The sequence below is a fragment of the Ambystoma mexicanum genome, chromosome 5p (assembly GCF_040938575.1).
Source record: "Ambystoma mexicanum isolate Mex_15411 chromosome 5p, UKY_AmexF1_1, whole genome shotgun sequence".
Classification (NCBI taxonomy): domain Eukaryota; kingdom Metazoa; phylum Chordata; class Amphibia; order Caudata; family Ambystomatidae; genus Ambystoma; species Ambystoma mexicanum.
The window spans coordinates 478,695,861-478,716,144 of record NC_090930.1 but is presented as its reverse complement, the minus strand read 5'-3'; positions in this window follow the sequence as shown (position 1 = coordinate 478,716,144).

The window sequence follows — 20,284 nt, the reverse complement described above, 5'->3', positions numbered from 1 at the left end:
ACATGAGTGGGGGCCTGTTGGAGGCTGCCCCTGCACTGCTGGGGGGTGGGGGTAATAGGGGACATGAGTGAGGGCCTGGTGGAGGCTGTCCCTGGTGGCTGGGGGGTGGGGGTGATGGGAGACATGAGTGGAGGCCTGGTGGAGGCTGCCCCTGCACTGCTGGGGGGTGGGGGTGATGGGCAACATGAGTGGGGGCCTGGTGGAGGCTGCCCCTGGTGGCTGGTGGCTGGGGGTGATGGGAGACATGAGTGGGGGCCTGGTGGAGGCTGCCCCTGCACTGCTGGGGGGTGGGGGTGATGGGAGACATGAGTGGGGGCCTGGTGGAGGCTGCCCCTGCACTGCTGGGGGGTAGGGGTGATGGGAGACATGGGTGGGGGCCTGGTGGAGGCTGCCCCTGGTGGCTGGGGGTGCAGGGGGACATGCGTTGGTGGGCAGTAGTGCAAGGTGACATGTGGGTTGGCTGGGGGGCATGGCCATGGAGGATGGGGTGCCTGCAGGACATGTGCAGGGTAGGCCCCTGTGGTGTGGGCCACCTGCAGGGGCCGTGGAGGGTGTAGAGGGAACACCTGGGAGGACCCACACGTGCAATTCACGTGTGGTGCTCCCCGCGCACCCCTGTAATATACGTACCCTGATGGAATCGCGTGTGATACTTCCCGTGCACCCCTGGAATACACAAACCCTGCTGTTTTTGCATGTGATACTTCCCGCGCCCCCCTGGAATACACGTACCCTGATGGGATCACGTGTGATACTTCCCACGCACCCCTGAAATACACGTACCCTGCTGTTTTTGCGTGTGATACTTCCCACGCACCCCTGAAATACACGTACCCTGCTGTTTTTGTGTGTGATGCTTCCCGCGCACCCCTGGAATACACGTACCCTGATGGAATCGCGTGTGATACTTCCCGCGCACCCCTGAGATACACATACCCTGCTGCTTTTGCGTGTGATACTTCCCGTGCACCCCTGGAATACACGTACCCTGCTGTTTTTGCGTGTGGTACTTCCCGCGCACCCCTGGAATACACGTACCCTGATGGAATCGCGTGTGATACTTCCCGCGCACCCCTGAGATACACGTACCCTGCTGCTTTTGCATGTGATACTTCCCGCGCACCCCTGGAATACACGTACCCTGCTGCTTTTGCGTGTGCTACTTCCCACGCACCCCTGATGCACACGTACACAGGACAATCGCGTGTGGAACTTCCCGCGAACCACTGAAATACACGTTCCCCGCTTGGCGTTTGCTGTTTGCCAGCCCTGTGAACTGGTCCAGGGTTGCCGCAACCCTTTGCGATTATTTGGGGATTTTGAAGGCTTTTCCTTGCACGAGGGCATTCTTGGGGGCATAACTGGCGCTGCTGCAGTGTCGCTGCACCACGCTGCGCCACGGCTGGTTTTGGATGCGAAAATTCATGAATACGCTGTGCGTGGAAATCGATTTTAGCGCACGCGGTTGGCGCAGACATTCGCACGGGCACGCTGTGCACCAGCTGCGTGCGCCACTTTTGTGCGAATTTCTATGAATTACCCTGTTAATTGTTTCAAGACACCCCCACCAAGAACAGAGGGGACCACATGGAAGTAAGATCATTTAATCTACGCAGAAGGGCATCTGTGTTAAGTTTAATGTTGGTGTGGAGTGAGGAGGAGAACTGAAAGCCCAAATATTTGATGGATTGACCGTACCATTTGAAAACATACGAGCCATGCATGTTTGAAACAATAAGAGTTTAATGGAATAATTTCAGATTTGTCTTAATTAAGTTTGTAACCTGATGCAAGGGAGAAGGTATCTAGTGCTGCCAATAAGGCGGGAGATGTTCTTTAGGCTCTTTTAAAAGAATAAGAAAATCATCAGTGTACGCAGCTGTTTGGACATCATATTTACTGCATCAAATGCCCAGGATACTCAAATAAAATCTTGATGTGTTTCAAAAGTGGTTCTAAGGACAAAACATAGAGAATCGGGAAGAGGGGACATCCCTGTCTTGTACCCCTTTTCAGTGGAAAAAAACATAGACAATTGGCCGTTCATGAAGATAGAGGATTGGGGATTGGACTATAATAATTGGACAAGGGAGATTAAACCATCACCACATTTATACCACCACAGGGTCTGAAAAAAATAATCCCAGTTTACTAATTTCTCCCTGATCTAATTCAATCTGACCAGGTTGCTTACATTAAAAATAAAAATATCTCCCCTAATGCAAGACTTTTACTAAATGTTATTCATTATATTGCTAAAAACAATGCTGACAAACATGCATACATGGCTATTGCTCTCACTGCCGAAAAAGCTTTTGATCGAGTTCGCTGGGATTGACTAAAAGTCTTGCATTAGTGGAGATAGTTCTATTTTTAATGTAACCAACTTGGTCAGATTCAATTAGATTAGGGAGAAATGATTCAATCCGATTGGCCAATACCCTGGCAAAGATCTTACACTCTACATTGATTAGTAAAATAGGGCGATACTTTTTGGGAAGATTCATATCTTTTTGTGCCTTGGGGAACAGAAATAATAGTGCCTCAGTGAATGAGCCGGATTAAAAATGTCTGTTTGCAAAACAAGTGTATAGTGCTTCTAATTTGGGGGAGAGGAATGAGGAAAAATTATTGAAGAAATCAATAGATAAGCTATCTGGCTAGAAGCTTTACCTTTTTGTAATTCAGAAATCGCATGGTTAATTTCTTGAATTGTAATGACCCAATACAAACTGCCGAGTCTATACTGGGATATAAGAGTTTTTTTTAACATTTTCAAAAAATGTACCTAGATTGGTTGAAGGTGTATCGGCTTCTGGTGTGTACAGATTAGAGTAGAATGTTTTGAAGATACCTAGCATATCATGTGGGTCAGTGACCATAATCCCTTGAGCTTTTTTAATATGGGAAACAAATCTTTTGTCTTGGTGAGCTTTGAGGTAGGAGGCAAGGGCTTTGCCTGCTCTGTTAGAAAATTGATAAATCTTGTATTTGAATTTTAAAATAGTTCTGGGTGCTAGTTCAGTTAGTTTATTATTGATTTTGAAGCGCAGAGTTAAAACATTGTAGTGTCCTCTCTCAGAGGGAGATAAATAATATTGTTTTTCAGTGAGGTTTAGCTGTGTAAAAAGGGCATCTAGGTCTTTTTATATTCCTTCTTACTTTTGCTCATGAATGCAATGACAGGACCCTGCAGGGCAGCTTTGAAAGCATCCCAGTTGTTGGGTATCGGAGTGTGTTTTTCACTATTGTCTTGAAAGAACTGGTGGAGAAATGTGGGAAAGGATTGGGTAAATGTGTTATCATTTAGTAAAATGTTATTAAATCTCCATTTTGGGCATTGTTTATATATGTCAAACAGGTCAAAGGCAGTGATTATACAGCGTGACCTGATATAATAATGTTATCAATCCTGGATTCAGTGATTGTTTGTGGTAATGATTTAACCGCTAATATGTGGTCAATTTGTGAAAAAGTGACGTGAGGGAGAGAGTGAAAAGTAAAATCTATACTTGAGGGGTGGGAAAACCTCCATGTATCTATAAAACCTATTTCCGTTATGCAGCGAGTGAAAGAGTTATGGGTCCAAGAACATCTGAGGACACATTTGGATCTCCTGTCCAAAAAGGGGTCTATTACATGATTGAAATCACCACACAACATAAGGTTTGTAAGAGACGATTGAAGAATTGTATGTTGAATTGTATTCCAAAAGCATGGATCTGGTTGGGTGGGGCCATATATATTCATAATAGAGACAATGGGCCTCATTACGAGGTAGGACGTAGCAATGGTGCTATTAGCACCATGGCTACCCCCTTACCACATACCAGGTCCGGGTTTTCGGAATGGGTACTTACCGTGTCATTCCAACCTTGGAGGACCCGGTAAATCCCCATTCTGAGAACCATTCCCCATTCCCATTTGAGCCCCCATAGGGCTCAATGGGAATGGGGAAGTAGCTAATAACGGTACCGCAATCGCGCTACCATTATTAGCTCTGAAGTCCCTTAGCGGGTCCCGTCCTTAACACCTGGTCAGAACAGGCGAAGGGACCCGCTAAGGGACCTCGGAATATGGAGGTAAGGGATTACCGGCACCCTTACCGGTAATCCCGTACCTCTTACCTCGTAATGAGGCCCAATGTCAGAACCCAAATGTAGTTTGACCCACGCCAATCTTCCTATGTCACCATTGCCAGAGGCTAAAATCTTATGGGGAAAATTTTTATTGATGAGAATGGCAATGCCATTTTTCTTGCCAATAGCATGGCTGGGAAACACTTCTTTAACCCAAAATGCTTTGAGTTTCAAGGATTCTTCTAAGGAAAGGTGAGTTTTTTGAATATATGCCACAGCAGTCACACATTTTTTGAGATGTGAGATAATCTTGTGTCTTTTAATAGGATTATTTATACCTTTAAAATTCCAGGAAACACAGCAAAACACCATTAGTACAAGTCAAGGAATATTACAAGGCATAGTACAGTAAAATGTAACAATAGTTCAAAAACGTACTAGAAAGCAAATTTGGATCATGCACCAAGCCAAAGTAAGCAGAAAATATGAGGGAAGAAAATAAAGGGATGGTCAGGGTGGTAAACAATTGAAATGTATGTAATGTGACATACATAGAAAAAAAGATCTTGAAAATGTCAGGTTTACCCCCCCCCCCCAAAAAAAAGTGAGAGCCAAACATGATTGGACAACAGGGTGGCAGCAGGAAGGACCAGCATGGGGACCTACAACGAGAAGTGTGACCGAATACTCACCCCGCCCACAAGACTATATAAGAATATATTGAATCACAATGCGGATGCTACAGTCGGGCTGGAGTTTGAGAGAAAATGCTTGAAGAGTCCAGAGGTAGCTGAAGAGTGAGGAGACAAAGGGCCTCATCACGACTTCGGCAGTAACCCTCAAATCCGGCGGTAGTGCTATTACCGCCGGATTTAAGGGTCCGCCGAATCAGGGCTTTGGCGGATTTTGCCCCAGCTCTGAGCTGGGGGGAAATCCGCCGAAAATTTGCGCTATTATCGCCGGCGGGAAATCCGCCGGTGGTATTAGTGCAAAGATTCCCCATTGAGCCCAATGGGGAATGGGGCATTCCCGAATGGGCTCAGTGGGGAATGGGGACTTACATTACCGCCGAACTCGTGATCCAGCGCTATTAGCGCCGGGGAGTTCAGCGGTAGGGCTAATACCGCCCGTGCTAATAGCGTTACCGTTACCGCCCAAGTCGTGATGAGGCCCAAAGTGTCCATATTGCCATTTTTCAAGTTTCTGATGAAGGCCTTTAGATCCGCTGGATCGTCGAAGACAGATGTTTTACCGTTAATGGTAACTTTGAAGCGCATGGATGAAAAATATCATATTGTGCATTCAATTGTTTGAGTGCCGGGCAATAGGTTAGGAATTCCTTACTTCTATGGGCAGTTTTCATTGCTACGTCTTGCGTAATGTAAACCCTGTTACTGTGCCAGACAAGGGAGTTCTTTTGTTTTGCTTTGGATATTGTAAATTGAAGCTAGGTGTATTCCAGAAGTAAGAATATCTTAGTGCGTGGTGTTGGTTGGGAAGCTTGGAAGTTTTTCATGTGACCGATGAGATGTGTACGTTGGATATTAATCACAGTCTGAGGAGGAAGATGAAGTAATGCTTGGAGCATTTTTTTGGAGGGACAAGATGGCATCATTTCACTCACAGCTTTTTGGAAGGCCTGATATTCGGAGATTGTTCCATCTCCTGCAGTTTTCCAGGTCCTCATTATGTTTTTGTAGCTCCCTAATGTTCTTTTTAAGCTGAAGTATCCGTGGTGCAACATCCCCTACTCACCACTTGCATTTTCGGCTTCACTCAGTCTGTTTTCAAATGCACACCACCTATCATCAAGTTGTTGAAGTTTCTGATTAGTGGTCTTGATAAAAGGTTTGAGAGAAATATTTCATGTAGAAGTGATACCATGTTAGGGTCTTCATTGGTAACTGGTGGAGGAGAGTCGCTTTTGGGGCATTTCAGAGCTGTCGTAGGGTTAGGTCCTTGTTGCTCCTTAACACCTGAAGAATTATTCTGACAATTCCTTACTGAGGCAATAAAAATGTGTAGCATTTGATATATCAGTAAATATGATATATGGGAGGTATGAATAAGAGAGGGTACCTGCCAGGATGTGGAACTTTTTGTCATAAGCTAATTAATTGAATTCAAGTTTACTCAAATAAAACAAATGAGTAGTTGGATAAAGTACCTGTATTTTGAAACAATTTACAAAGCGCAAAATGTTTTTGACCATTAGGTGGCAATGAAGGCTGTTGTGAGGCTTTATATCAGCCGGAGCACAGTGTTGCGTAGAACAGGACCCGGATGTTTCCTCAGCTGTGACGGCTTACGGACACTGCTGCACTTGGTGGAGAGCAATGTCCAGGACGGACCTTCTGGGAGACAGAAATGAGCGCAACAGAAGCACCGCTGCTCTCCTCAGCATAGGAGCTGTCACCCAGGAAGTTTTAAGGTGGATTTAGAAAATGTTCTGCATTAGAATAAGTGAAAGGAAGAATACGGGTGGGCGCAACGCGTTCAAGCGGGCATTCCCTTCCGTGCCGAGCCATGCCCCCAAGCCTAGAGTTTTTGCTGCAGGATTTTTCCACTGTGGTAGATAGTGTTTAATAGAAGATTGACTTCAATAATTAATTCATTCTATATTGTAATTAATTGGTAGGTTCCAAGTTATATTTAATATAAGTTATGTGTACTTGCTACATTGCCTTAGATCTTATGGATCAAAGTCCTAGATCAGCTCGTATGTGTTTCACTGTAAAAGACAATGGCAATTGAGTATTTTTAGATTTACCCTCAACTGTATCTAAGTGCTCAATGCATTTGATTGTACAGAACTTGCTGCCATGTATCACAACAGTAGCCCATTTTATTTGATAATTTTCAATTAACGGTGTAATGGTTTTAAACTTTACCCTACGTATTGCATGAATTTTCTTTTCAAGATTGTCATCAACTGAATGCATTTACTATTTAATAACATGACATGCAGTCTCCAGGTTAATCAGTGATCTTTGACAATTCAAATATATGGAAATTGTGAGACATATTCTGTTTTGGTCGAATGAATACTCAATTTAAATATATATGTATAAACATCTATATGTTGTAATGTTAAATGCCATCATTTTATTTTTTGCTACATTTATTGTTAGTCCAGTCTTATCAGAATAATAGAAGATAGCACAATGTACCAATTGTAATCCAGTTGGGGTGGAGCCTAACAGAAGTACATCATCTGTGTACCCCAACCAGTGCAGTGTCCTATGTCCTGGCCACAGTAATGAGGCATTTACTGCAGCAGTCATGCCACAACTGCTAGGTGTGCATCTCTGGTAACAGCTCACCAGCCCCAGCCTAAGAAGGACTTGCCTTTACGTCCTCGGCTTAGTCCCTTTTCCATTTCCATGGTGACCGCGGGTGGGAAGAGCAACAGGACCGGAGCACAAATCTCTGGTCCAGCCAGTAAGTGGAAGGGGAGGGAAGAATCTCCCTGTTGCCTCCCCTCAAACAGGATGGCACCACCTGGGGAAGGGCCTTGGGTGGCTGGAAAGGGTGGGTGGTACGCACTCTATTCTTGCCCCCTCTTCCAGCCACCTGATTGGCTGATCGCCCTTCCCCCAGGTGTGAATATGTCAAGTGCCCCCGGTAAATCAGCAAGATAAAGTTGAAGAAAATTCTGAGGAAGGACGCTGTCTTTCGTGAATCCAGTTTGGAAGATTTGTAAACGACTGTTATTTGTCACCCATTCCCTAAGCTCCTTTAGAACTACATGTGGAAAATGTTTCGTGGGGGCCTTCAAAATAGCCACAAGGCCATAGTTTTTAGTGCCCCATTTTTAGGCCCCATTTTTATGAACACGGACCAAGGTGCTATGTTGTATGTATTTGGGAAGACCCTGGTGTCGCTAACAGCAGTTTACAATGTGTGCACTAGTGTTGCCCAATCGTGTGGTGCCAATTAAAGAAGATAATTGTATCCACCATCCATGCCAAGGAACCCTTGTTGTTTTAAGCTGTATTACATATGTTAATATGTCCTCCTAAATAGCCCTATACTGCCACACACTGGTAAGTGTGTGCTCCTTTCTTTTAATACGGATTGACACCTCACCACAAACACTCTCTACATGCCGAGCCCATGTTGTAAGCATAGCATACATTTCGGCCCATCGTAACTTAAGAGACGTTTTTATGTGACCATAACCAGTTCCTATATACTATTTTCTGGGCTTAATAGGTCTTTGGTTCATAGTTTATGTCTCAGGTCTTTATGTAATAGATTTATTTCGTTCATGATATCCCAATCTTGTTTGGCCAAGTCTGTGTATTGCCAATTCATAGTGATTAATACATCCAAGAGTATCAGAAGCTTCTCTACTCTGTGGCATCCCACATTCCTCAATTGTTCTGTCTATCACAATGGCATTACTCAATGCAATTGCAGCAAAGTCCACTTAATGCAGTTGAATTGATTACTGATATTTAGTGCCAGTTGGATCATACCCAATCTAAACAGCCTCCACTCTAGTCATAAATGGTGGTGATCACTTTCACCACGTACAGTAAATCTTTAATTGTTCTAGAAGAGGAAAGTCATGAACTGCTACAAACACGTACGCTATTGTATTAGCTGAGCGTGCATATTCACCAGGGTTATCAGTATTGCGGTGACCATTGGCTGCCTCCGAACTCGTGCAAACTCTGGCCTGGTGAATGGAGTAATTGCCGGTCCATTCCGAGGTCGGAGGGACCGGTAATTCTCCATTCACCTGGGCCATTCCCCATTTCTATTTGAGCCCCCATAGGGCTCAATGGGAAGGCGGCAATAACGGTACCGTAAATTACGGTACCGTTATTGACCCCGGAGTCCCTTTGCGGGTCCCATCCTTAACGCATGCTAGAAGCAGGCGTTAAGGAAGGACCCGCAAAGGGAACTCGTAGTAGGGCGGTAAGGGTTTAACGGCACCAGTCTCGTTACCGGTGACCATTAACCCTTACCGGCCTACTCGGAATGAGGCCCCATGTCTCTGTGATTCGATATTTCCGAAGTTACAAATGGTGCTATTTGCTTAAGGATGCCACCCTTCTCCATGTTACTGAGAGGCTTGCATGCATGGATGATAATTAATTGGGTGCGTCCATCCAAGAACTCAATTACTCTGACCATACCCACTAACATGGATGGTGTGTATGTATTAAAATGAAGGTGCAATGATTTATTACACTAATCAGCAAAACTCCTTTTGGTCCTTTCCGTGCTGTATTTTCAAAGGAGTGTAGGTCTCCCTTCAAAAATGATTGCACTGGTCAACCAAGTTTCCTCTAATGCAAACACGTCCATTGAGCAGAAAAAGTTAAGTGAACTACCACCATCCAGGAAAAGGCAGTGGCCATGACAACTCCACGATCCTATACAGAACAAACACACAGGGTTAGGCTAACGTTCTATTTTCAGTCACCAGCTGAGTTGATTGCCATGTCTAACCAAATCACTCAAAGCTATCCTTATATTTCTTAGGTAAATGTGTGTCCAGAGTGACACTAGGTTTGCCTGTAGTAGTACAGCCTCTAATCATGTGTTCCATACTTCTTTATTTCTCTCCTCAGTGCCAACATTCTTGCCGGTATTCAAGGTCACAGTCTCTCTTAGCGGAGTGACAGTCATAACCCAATTGAAATAACCTTTCAGAGAAGCACATGACTAGATTTCTAAGTAAAAATGTTTTGAAATGTACAATCGGTGAACTCATTTATCAACAATAGCGATATCATCAGATGCAATTCCTCTGAGTGGAGGCATGGCATCTAGTAACTGCAACATGAAACACTGGTTCATATTTAGCGCTGGAGAGGTGGAAAATGAAATGCCAAATGCAACCAAGTTACTTCTAACACTGTCGTTACATTGTGTCATTTGTTTCACAGGATTAAAACTAAAATGCTTATATGATTGCATTATTAGTCTTACAGCGGCAATGAGGAATATTCAGATCATCACTGTCATTATCAGCACCCACCTATTCTTAAATGTAATAAAATAAGCTAGGTAGATCCTTATAATCTGGTGTTGGAAAATGAAGTTCAACACCATTTAAGACATGTACAGTGATTGTACCATTAATAGGTTGTTCTAATAGATTTAATGGCAATTTAGTTTTTCAAATGTTCTTAATGTCTTGAAGGCGAGGTAATATTGTAGGAGTGTCTATGGCAGATGTTCCAGCACGAGGGCCTTCCATAATATTAATATTACATCACTTTGTTTCATGTTTAGTGATGCCATCTCTGTGGGCATCATGATTGTTCTTTTAGTTTCTTCTGTGTTTTGTTTCCCTTCACTAGTTCTTTCCTAGGAACATCCGGTATCATGGAACTTCCGGATAGGTCAACAACATTGAATTCATCTTTATTGTTCTCAATGAAGGTAGACATATCAGAATCGAATGCTCGTCTTGCGTAGGTTCACCACATCTTTGTATCTGAAGTTCTTTGCATTTTTCTTCTTTTTAGTCCAATTTTATTCTTTTCCAAACTGTTTCGATGATGCATCAAATATAATTTCCAGATCATCATGGTCATTACGTTTTTCTCAATGCTGTTTAATTGCATTGTGGCCCATTATCTCCAGGTCATTGTGGACATTGTACTCATTGTCACAATCCTCTAGCACCGTTTCTTCTCCCACATTGACAACATTATTCATCTGGTTGATAACCTTATCATATCAGCCAGTAAGATAGCAGGCTAAGTTAAGTGCTTGCCCCTGATATCTGGGTGCAGCCTGCTGTGGCAGGTTCAAATCCTAACAGGCTCCACCCAGCCTTTCATCCTTCTGGGTTTGATAAATTGTGTACCACGCTGAGGGATTATGATGTCTTCTGTTATTTCAGAGCTCTGAGACATAGATGTGTGTAGCACTATATAAAAAATACACTATTATTATCAAACTGTGAATTAAGTATTACTACATTGCTGCTTCTGGCGGCACCGTGTTTTGTTTGTCAAACAATTGGTTATTTTTATCACATGTTTCGCCCATTCGCACGACCATCAGGTCACTTAAAGCATGCAACGTATGGATTGATTCAATTATGGTGTCTGCTTTTAATTGTATTTTTAAAGCAGTGGTGAAGGCGGAAATGTAATGATTGCGTTTGGTAGCGTTTCATGAAAATGCGCCACACTGATTCACAAGGGAAGGTAATAAATAGTCCAATGTGCTCAACGTTTCCGAAATATTTAGGGGAGTGTGCCGATTGTTGTAATGTTCTATGACGTTTTAACTAAATTATTTTGATATCAATGTCGAAATAAGTGAGTTCCTCAGTGATAATAGTGATTTATGCATTAGGTTATCGTCTGCAATGGTGAAATCAGTAGGGTGAATTAGAATATCATTGGGTAAAAAGTTTATGCAGAATACCAGATACAGCTGTTTTGATTAATGGTAGACCATCTGCTTCAGTATCAATGACGTCCGCTTCTATTTCCTCAAGGAAAGATTTATGTGTCCAACAGGCTCTTGTCAACATCAGGCCAGAAGATGGCGAAATGGCACGGTGAGTGGCGCGCATCACACGCTATGCGTGCGTTGTCCTTCCACCACTCAAGTGCCACTTCAGGATAACTCCTGGTATTTGTAGCTGGAGGGAAGCACAGAAATTCTGGTCTGGATTACCACACCGGAGGTCCAAAGGGTCCTTGCCCACAGTTACCTCATTAGCAGCAGTGTAAAGATCAAGTGGGCAGTTTCCTAGCAGTCTTCCACAGTAATAAAGCCCTGCTTCAGTGTAACTCCAAGTATTTACAGCATAAGAGAAGCACAGAAAACCTGGACTGGATTACCATACCGAAGTTTTAAAGGCTCACGTCTCACAGCACCTCACCAGCTGCGATGCAACGATCAATGGTGCAGTTTCCAAGCAGTCTTCCAGACTAATTATCGCTGCCCATTCAGTCTAGAATGTTCACTTGAATCGAAAGCTGGCAAACCAGCATCCATTATCTGATGAGCCCCAGCAATTAGGCAGCTACTGCACAGGTTGTACCACTTGCTCTTCCAGCAGTTCCAGTACCACACGTGTCAGCACCGGCACATGTAGCGTTTCTATGGGGATCCGAATGTGCACAGATCCTTACTGAATCAGTACACACTCCAGTTTGCATGCTGTTCTGCTTTCTTCACTGGCTCTGGGCTTAAGTCTGCCTTCGTATCATCTCACATAGGCAGTGGCACCTTCCTAGGTTAATACTGTATTGGAAGGAAAATAAAACACTGTTGTGCAACGTTTATTTTTCAGGAGCTTGTGTGATGAAAACAAAGACAGCTTCTCAGGCTTTCTCACCTTGTCCACAGCCTTTCCAGCTTTCAAATGTGCCATACATCAAATCTAGAGACTCAGTAAGCAAAGAGATTAAAGGAATCCACCAGACCTCCCCTCTCTTCATCACACACTCACTGCCAACCAAAGAGATACACTGCGTATCAGACCTACATGTCCTCGAAGAGATACACTGCAGATCACACCTAGACGTCCTCGAAGAGATACACTGCGGATAAGACCTAGACGTCCCCGAAGAGATACACTGCGGTTCAGACCTAGACGTCCTCTTCCAAGCTGATTAAAAAAGAGAGTTCTGCGGTTCACTGACGCCAGGAGAATGTGAGCAACACAAATCTTTAGGGAACTATCACTACAGGAATGCCCCAAAGGCACCCTAAACTGGCAGGAAATGCTAGAGTTTGCACTTAGTGGAAGCCAAAGCAGTGAGTTCAGCAATCATGTGTTGCTAGTGTTTGGTTAATATTATGCAACCCACTGTACCACATGTGGACTACTGGGAATGGACTCTACCTCTAGAAACTGCAGATTTTCTGAATGCTGGGGCTACTAGCAGCTATAGTGATATTGCCTATGCATGTTATTTTAGCATCCCTACCATGAGGAAGACACAACCAGAATGTGCACAGGCCATAGAAGTTGGCATTTGGAACTGTTGGTTGAGAACATCATCAAAACTATGATGGTGCATTAAGGTCATCATATGGAATGTCTAGCCCTTGATTTCATTGATTTCCACAATTTCAGGGTCAAAGAAGATACTCCATGGTTGTCGTAAAACATAATCTCGTAGATGACAGGATTCTTGGCACTGTCTGGTTTGTTTCTGCTTGGGAAACTGCTCACATGTGTGACAAGGCTCACAATCTTTTACACCAGGAGCAGAATCCATTGCTGTTATCTTTTTGCTCACAATGCACCATTTATCAGAACCTTCTAGTCCATTACCAGCTTGTTATGGTATGTTCTTGGATGTGTTACGCAAGTGCATGCTATGTCTATACTGCACATTGAGGTTATCATTCCACAAGCTGTCTCCTCCCGAGAACACCATGGGCATGTATAAGCCTTAGTGATTCGGAAGACACACACATTAGGCAATGTCTAAATAACTTTCTGGCAATCAGTATTATCCAGCACTCTAGCTCCACATCTGCAGCTCCTCTCTGTACAAAGGTGTGTCCATCTCCAAATAAGGATGATCATCTCAAAACCTGAGGAGCCATCAACAGCAACATTGATCAAAACCAATATCCTTTATAACTGATTTCTGTCATCCTTGACCAAGTTGGGATGCACAATTACACCAAGTTGCATCTCTGAGGTGCATGCAACCTTATCTGAATTCATCTCGTTTGTCTGGCCCTGCCCACATAAGGATGCCAATCTCAAAACCTGGATAGATTACAGGGCCTGCAACTGCATCTTGGCTCAGAACCAGTACCATTTACCAGTGCTTTCTGTAACTCTTCACCAGGTTTGGGATGCACATATTTACATCGTTTTGGATCTCCCAGGTGCACACCCAAACTTTAGGAGACCAATGGAATATATCATTGTAAACCACACATGTCCTTTTCTTTTATGAGATCATATCTGTTGAGGTGTGTAATTGCCAGCACTTATCAAACTAACTGTCCATTATGCAGACTTTGTGGTAGCACACCTTCAGGCTATTCTAATTGTTTACCCACTTCGAATGTGTACGAATTACATGCAAAGTGTGTCCTGCAGAAACTCTGGGAGATTGAACTATTTGCAAAGCTTGAAAAGCGTCTATTTCCCATCACCACACAGGGGTCCTTGGGATTCATCTTGTCTCTAAAAGATGTAAACATGGACCATGCATGAGTGACCAGTGCTCACTATATGTGAGTGCTTCAGAGTCGGCTTAATACATTTTTAATGGTGTTTCATCCAGGACAGAATTGGGACATCCCTTATGTTTGGAAGGGAGGAAAAGAACACGCATTCAACACCCTCATGATGCCTTAACCAGTGCATTGGTGTTACAAAACACTGATTCTGCTGTTTTTCACAGAGACTGACATTTATGTCACGTACCTGGGGGAAATCATGTATCATCAGCATCCCTCACCCAAGCACCTAAACTAGAGCAGGATTGCACCTTCACTGATGGGGAACAGCTAGATATCCAAATGGATGTTGGCAAAGGGAGGCATCACTTACATTGGGTAAGGTGATGGCATATACTGAACAGGAGAACATCCCAGCCTTGGGTTTGGTCCATTGTTCAATGCTATGCAAGCCCATTGGCATCTGTCACTTACCAGCCAGAGGCTTTTCACAGTAAAGCTCATGCTACATCCTATTCACATGCTAAGTAAATTGTGTATCCCATTAGGAGCCCGCTACTGTGGGATCTGAATGCATTGTCTGTGTTTGACCAACCCCAACCATGTTCAAACAATGTATCAGAGATTGGGAAAGCCTACATTCCGCAGATCCAGAAGAAATACATTTCTAGTTCACCCTTGCCCTTGGTAGTTTGCTCTGTCATCAAGGTAACCTACCAGAAGCAATGAGGAGATAGGGGGGTGGGAGACACTACTGAATTAGGCAAATATAAGTTCAATAAGAAGATAGTCCTCGTAAGTAAGGTAGTGTATTAGTATGTCTCATCAGGTAGAGTAAGATAAATTTCAGGTGCGGCTGGGAAAATCTCGAGGCCACTCGAGATCAAAATACATAGGTACAAAAAACACACACCCTGGACGTTGCTGACCAGGAGCCCAAAGCTGCACTCCTTGCGGGATAATATCCCAGGTCAAATATCTCAACTAGAACAGAAGTTAGATGGCTCCAATGAGTCACATATCCATAACAGTTGAGGCTGTAAATTTGTAATATAGATGGCGAGCAGCATACAACTGTGCTCAATAATTTAACACAATACGTAATCATTAAAGTGTGTATTTCAATATTTCTGTCTGCCTGCTCGAGTAAAACAAGGAAAAGGACCAAACTAACTCAAAACAGGTTAAAACAGAAAGTAAACAGGTTTTATATAAACAAAAGTCTCTGTCTGTTGCACTGTTAGTTTCCACAGTGCACCATGAAGGGTGTCGTAAAATACAGTAATTCAAAATACAACAATGGTACGGTTTGAGCTATAAAGAATTCGGGTAAACCAAAAAGAAGATGAATCGAATGAGTATGACAAGTTGTGTCCCAATTACATCATTGGTGATAACATGTACAGTTTCCAACATAAATCCTTGTGAAATTTTCAACATAAAAAAGCACTCCTAGTTTGTATGAGGTGCCAACGCGTTTCGGTTTCCATTAATCCATCTTCAGGGCCGGATGTGCTCATATTTCATAATGTATTCAAGTAGAATCTCTTTTGTTGGGTCCTAAGAATAATTCAAATGAACTTGTTAAGGGGTATAGTGTATTATGTTTCAAAGTAACTAATAGGCTTAGTAAATACACTGACCTAGTGAGTCGAGGGAACTGGACTCAAAAAGGTGTTGTCGGGTCTGGAGAGAGTCGCCTCCCATCTAGATCATTGGTAAATGGTGGCGGGATTCAGGTCTCATGCAGGTATCTCCAGGTAAAAGGGAAAAGCCCCCATCAGAGGTGATGGCAGATTCATACTAAAGTAATTTAGAAGTCGCACTGACAGAATGTTCTGCCGCGCGTAGGTAAAAACGTCCAGATTAATGATGACCCTATTTTCTGCCCTTGCAGACGTTTTTACCTACGCAAACAGATGCGCGAGTACAATTTGATTCTTCTCCTGATTGACACTATTGCAGCGGCGCTCGCAATACGGCTCTGTACGGCTTACTGGCCACACCAACATGGCGGCTTAAGCGTCAACACGCATGCGTGGCGTCCGTGACAACCACTTTATCTAGGTTCACTTAAGAGCGACTCGTCTTAGCGACGGGCTGCTCGGGTTATCCTCCCTGCAGAGATCCAGTAAGTACAATTGAATTTCAAACCAATACGATACTCCCTACAGAGAGATTCTCACTCCTATTTCTATACGCGCTTGAACTAGCTCATCACGCTTGTATACGGGGGCGATGTTTTCGCACGGCAGAACAGTCTGTCAGTGCGACTTCTAAATTGCTTTAGTATGAATCTGCCATCACCTCTGATGGGGGTTTTTCCCTTTTACCTGCAGATACCTGCATGAGACCTGAATCCCGCCACCATTTACCAACGATCTAGATGGGAGGCGACTCTCTCCAGACCCGACAACACCTTTTTGAGTCCAGTTCCCTCGACTCACTAGGTCAGTGTATTTACTAAGCCTATTAGTTACTTTGAAACACTCCACTCAGGAGGATCTACAACAATGTTTTAGCTGTATGCATCCTTGAAAGAGGAGAGTAGTCTCTTAATTGTTGCTACTTATCATTTCCCCCCTTGTATTTTGCTCATGAAGTGGCCCATCTCTTCTTAGCAGGACTGGGAGCATAGCTCAAGGGCAAATCTTTTACCAGTGGCTCAAATCAAAGCATAAAGCATTGACCACTCACTCCCCTCCCTCAAGCAGCATGTACAAACAACAAGCCGATAGGAAAATTGACAGGTGGCCCAATCTCCACAGTAATGGATTGGTTTTGACTATCTATTTATCAAATGGCCATTTTAGCATCACATACATTGATGCCTTGTTACATAGGGCGACACACAGTCATCTGAGCGATCAATATAGGGGAATCCACATTTCAGCTGCGGCCCAAGTGCCATGTGCATTGGATTTTCCTTCTCTCCCTGCTAAGGCCATTCCTCTCGAGTACACACATTCTTCCTCGTCCCCAATAATTTAGTTCAAGGCTAAAATGTGGAAATCCTTGATTCAAGGTGCTGCCATGAATCCACCTTATGGACTTCAGTTCTTGGGGGTCCCCAAGTTGTTTTGATATCACTAAATCTATTCATGTGGTCAAGAGGTGTATGCCACTGCTCCTTATCAAGTTTGTCAGCAACATCACTGTGGCATTTGCTAATGTCCTGTTCCCTGGTTGCTTGTCTTTTCTAGCTCTCTAGAGTTTCTGCCTACTTCCTTTCCCTGACCTCTTCCCACTCTTTGGACTGTCATAGCCTCTGTCCCCAGTCGCTGCCACACCTCTCGATTGTTCTTTGTTGCACCGGTAATGCTGCACCTGTCTACCACATTTTTGATTCCATGACCCTTGCCTCCTTCCCAGATTTCTTCAGCCCCTGGTACTGTCACATCACCTGATATCATTTTTTTCTGAACCCTCTTTTCATTCTGTACAGCTTCAGCCTCTGCACCCACGCACACCATTCAAACTTGCTTGAGGATTGTTGCCAGCCACGTCCCCTATTATTGACCACTTATATCAATGGTCCACTTAATGCCCTGTTGCCATGGGACCTGTTGCATGCTTTTGGATTGTTCTACCTCCATCTTACTACATCATTGCACTCCTGTGAATTCTTGGACCTTATCAGGGTTCTTGAATTTTACAGAATGTCTTTGCCAATGAGCCAATGGCCAAGAAACTCAATCTCTCTCTCCTTAATTTGGCTTCTGTGCACTTTCGGGTGGGGTAGGTCCCCTTCTCTTCTTCCTTTCCACTGCGATGTTAGGGTTTCCAGCAATTCCCAGAGCATATATGTAAAGATAGTTAGTTCTGCTGCTACTAAGAATACTTTGGTGTTGTATTTAAGCAAGTTACAAACCTTACTTTTGACTTCTTTTTCTACACAGGGTAAACAAAAAAAGTTCCTGTTTTCCTTGCCACCGTTTGTGTGATTTTTATTTTACCACATAGGACAATTAGGGAAGGGGTTGCGAGTCTGGAAGCTAATTGGACTCACAAAAAACACAAATCATGGGTAGAATTCATCAGTCTTTTATTAGGTTCAATGTGCAAGCTTGAACAACACAAAACATGGGCAGAATGGCAAACATGCTTCGTGATTGATTCAGGAAAAAAGGCGTATTTTAATACACACTTAAATGTTACCCACTGTCTCTCTTTAAGCAAATCCACTTCCTCCGTACTTGTCTTTTCAGCCTGTGCCATCTTTCTTGATGGGTGAGACTCTCCCCTTGGTACTTGTAGTCTGGAAGTTTACGAAACAGTTTTGCACATGACTGTGTGAGCAATCATGTGCAGCAAGATCCACATTGTCTCCTACACATGCAGTTGCAGGCTCTACAGGCATTTGATTAGGCTCATGGCCACCTTCCTTTCTCAGAGCACTGGTTCTACTGCCCACAAGCTCAGTCCTACCTTTCCTCGTGTCACTGTAATGTCTGCTCACACTTCCTGTCTCTTGCAACTACTCTCCTCTTGTTCTGTTCTCCACCATCTTTCTCCGCCTAACTTCTCTGTTTCCTAAACTCCACCCCTACGTCTTTCTTTATTCTTTTAACCCTTTTCTGTTTTGCAATCTCCCCTCTTCCTGCATCTAGATCTTTACCAACTCTACCTCTTCCTTCTGTACATACCTGGACCTCATGCTTTTCCTCCTCAATTGGCTGGGCCTTACATGTTTAATTAAAACCAGCGCTTTTGGATTTACTTGTGCAGGACTCTGTATTTTGCAGAATATGCTTATCCCGGGCTGATATTTCTTTTTTGAGATCTAGAGCACGCTCACACAAATTATATATGGCATGATCACTGTGCTGCTCCAGCAGGCCATATGCCACTCTCTCCATGACATTCTCCTGCATGTTACAGTTTTGTGCTGCAGTGATAGTAATTTTTCCCTCTCACCTTTCAAAGTGAAAGTTCGGTGTGAAATCACGGTTTGTTTTTGCCCATGGCACTCCGTCACTAGGATCCTCCCTCATATTCATGTAACACATGACATGTTGCACTTGGGCTTTCAAAGGGACACAGTATTTGGGAGTGCATGTTTGATGAGAAATTGCCGATGGACTATGGAGTTTGGGAGGCGAATTGGGTCCAGAGTCACATACCTGGTGGTAGCACCCAGTTCCCATCATCACCTCCCCATAGAATACCCCTTACACCAAAGGGGAAGACAGGGAACATTGCCATGTATCTCCACCCTTCTTTCAAGCCCCTGCTTTGGGTTAGGAAGCCCACTTTAGATTGTAATTATCCACCCTCGGAGAAACACTGTAAAGGTGCAGGCTTAGGAACTAACTTATCACCTTGGCATTAGCTTTCCCTTTTTCCTAACTACCAACATTAGAGGAGCATTTCCAGTAGTCAGAATTAATTTATGTCCTGCTAAGATGTATTTGAGAGTGTTGATGTACCAGTTGATTGCCAGGCACTCTAATTCTATAGCACCATAACTATGTTCAGAGGGATAAAGCATTCAAATGATGCAGAAAAATGTGTTCCTGCACTCTTCTACCCTCTCCTGTTTCATTTCATAACTTTTCTTATTTGAATACCATTTTGTGTCTTTTTTTGTAAAACTACAATCTTTCTTTTTTTATCATCTAGCATCCCCCAGCAACTTTGATGCCCTTCTGCATGACATTGATTATCTAGGGTCTCTTGTTCGGCCAAAAGATTTCTCCTTTTTTTACTTGGTTTCTTTTTGCCCATTTCTGTCTAATATTTACTCCTTTCACTTAGAATCTTCATCTACTCTTCCATCTCTACTTTCTGGCTCATCTCTTCACTTTATCTTTACTATTCATCCCTATGATTCCTTTCTTCTGATCACATCTTTCTCTCCTTTCCCAATATCATAACCTCAATAAGTACTCCCTTGCTTCCCACTTATACTTATTTGTTTTCCTTCTGAATCTTCATGGCTTTAAAGCACTTTCATTTACCTTTCATATTCAATTTTCACTTTCTCCCCTGGATGCTTTCTCTTCTATTGACCCTTGTGCTCTTCTTCTAACTTTATTATGGTCTAGATTGTTTACCTCATTGGACGG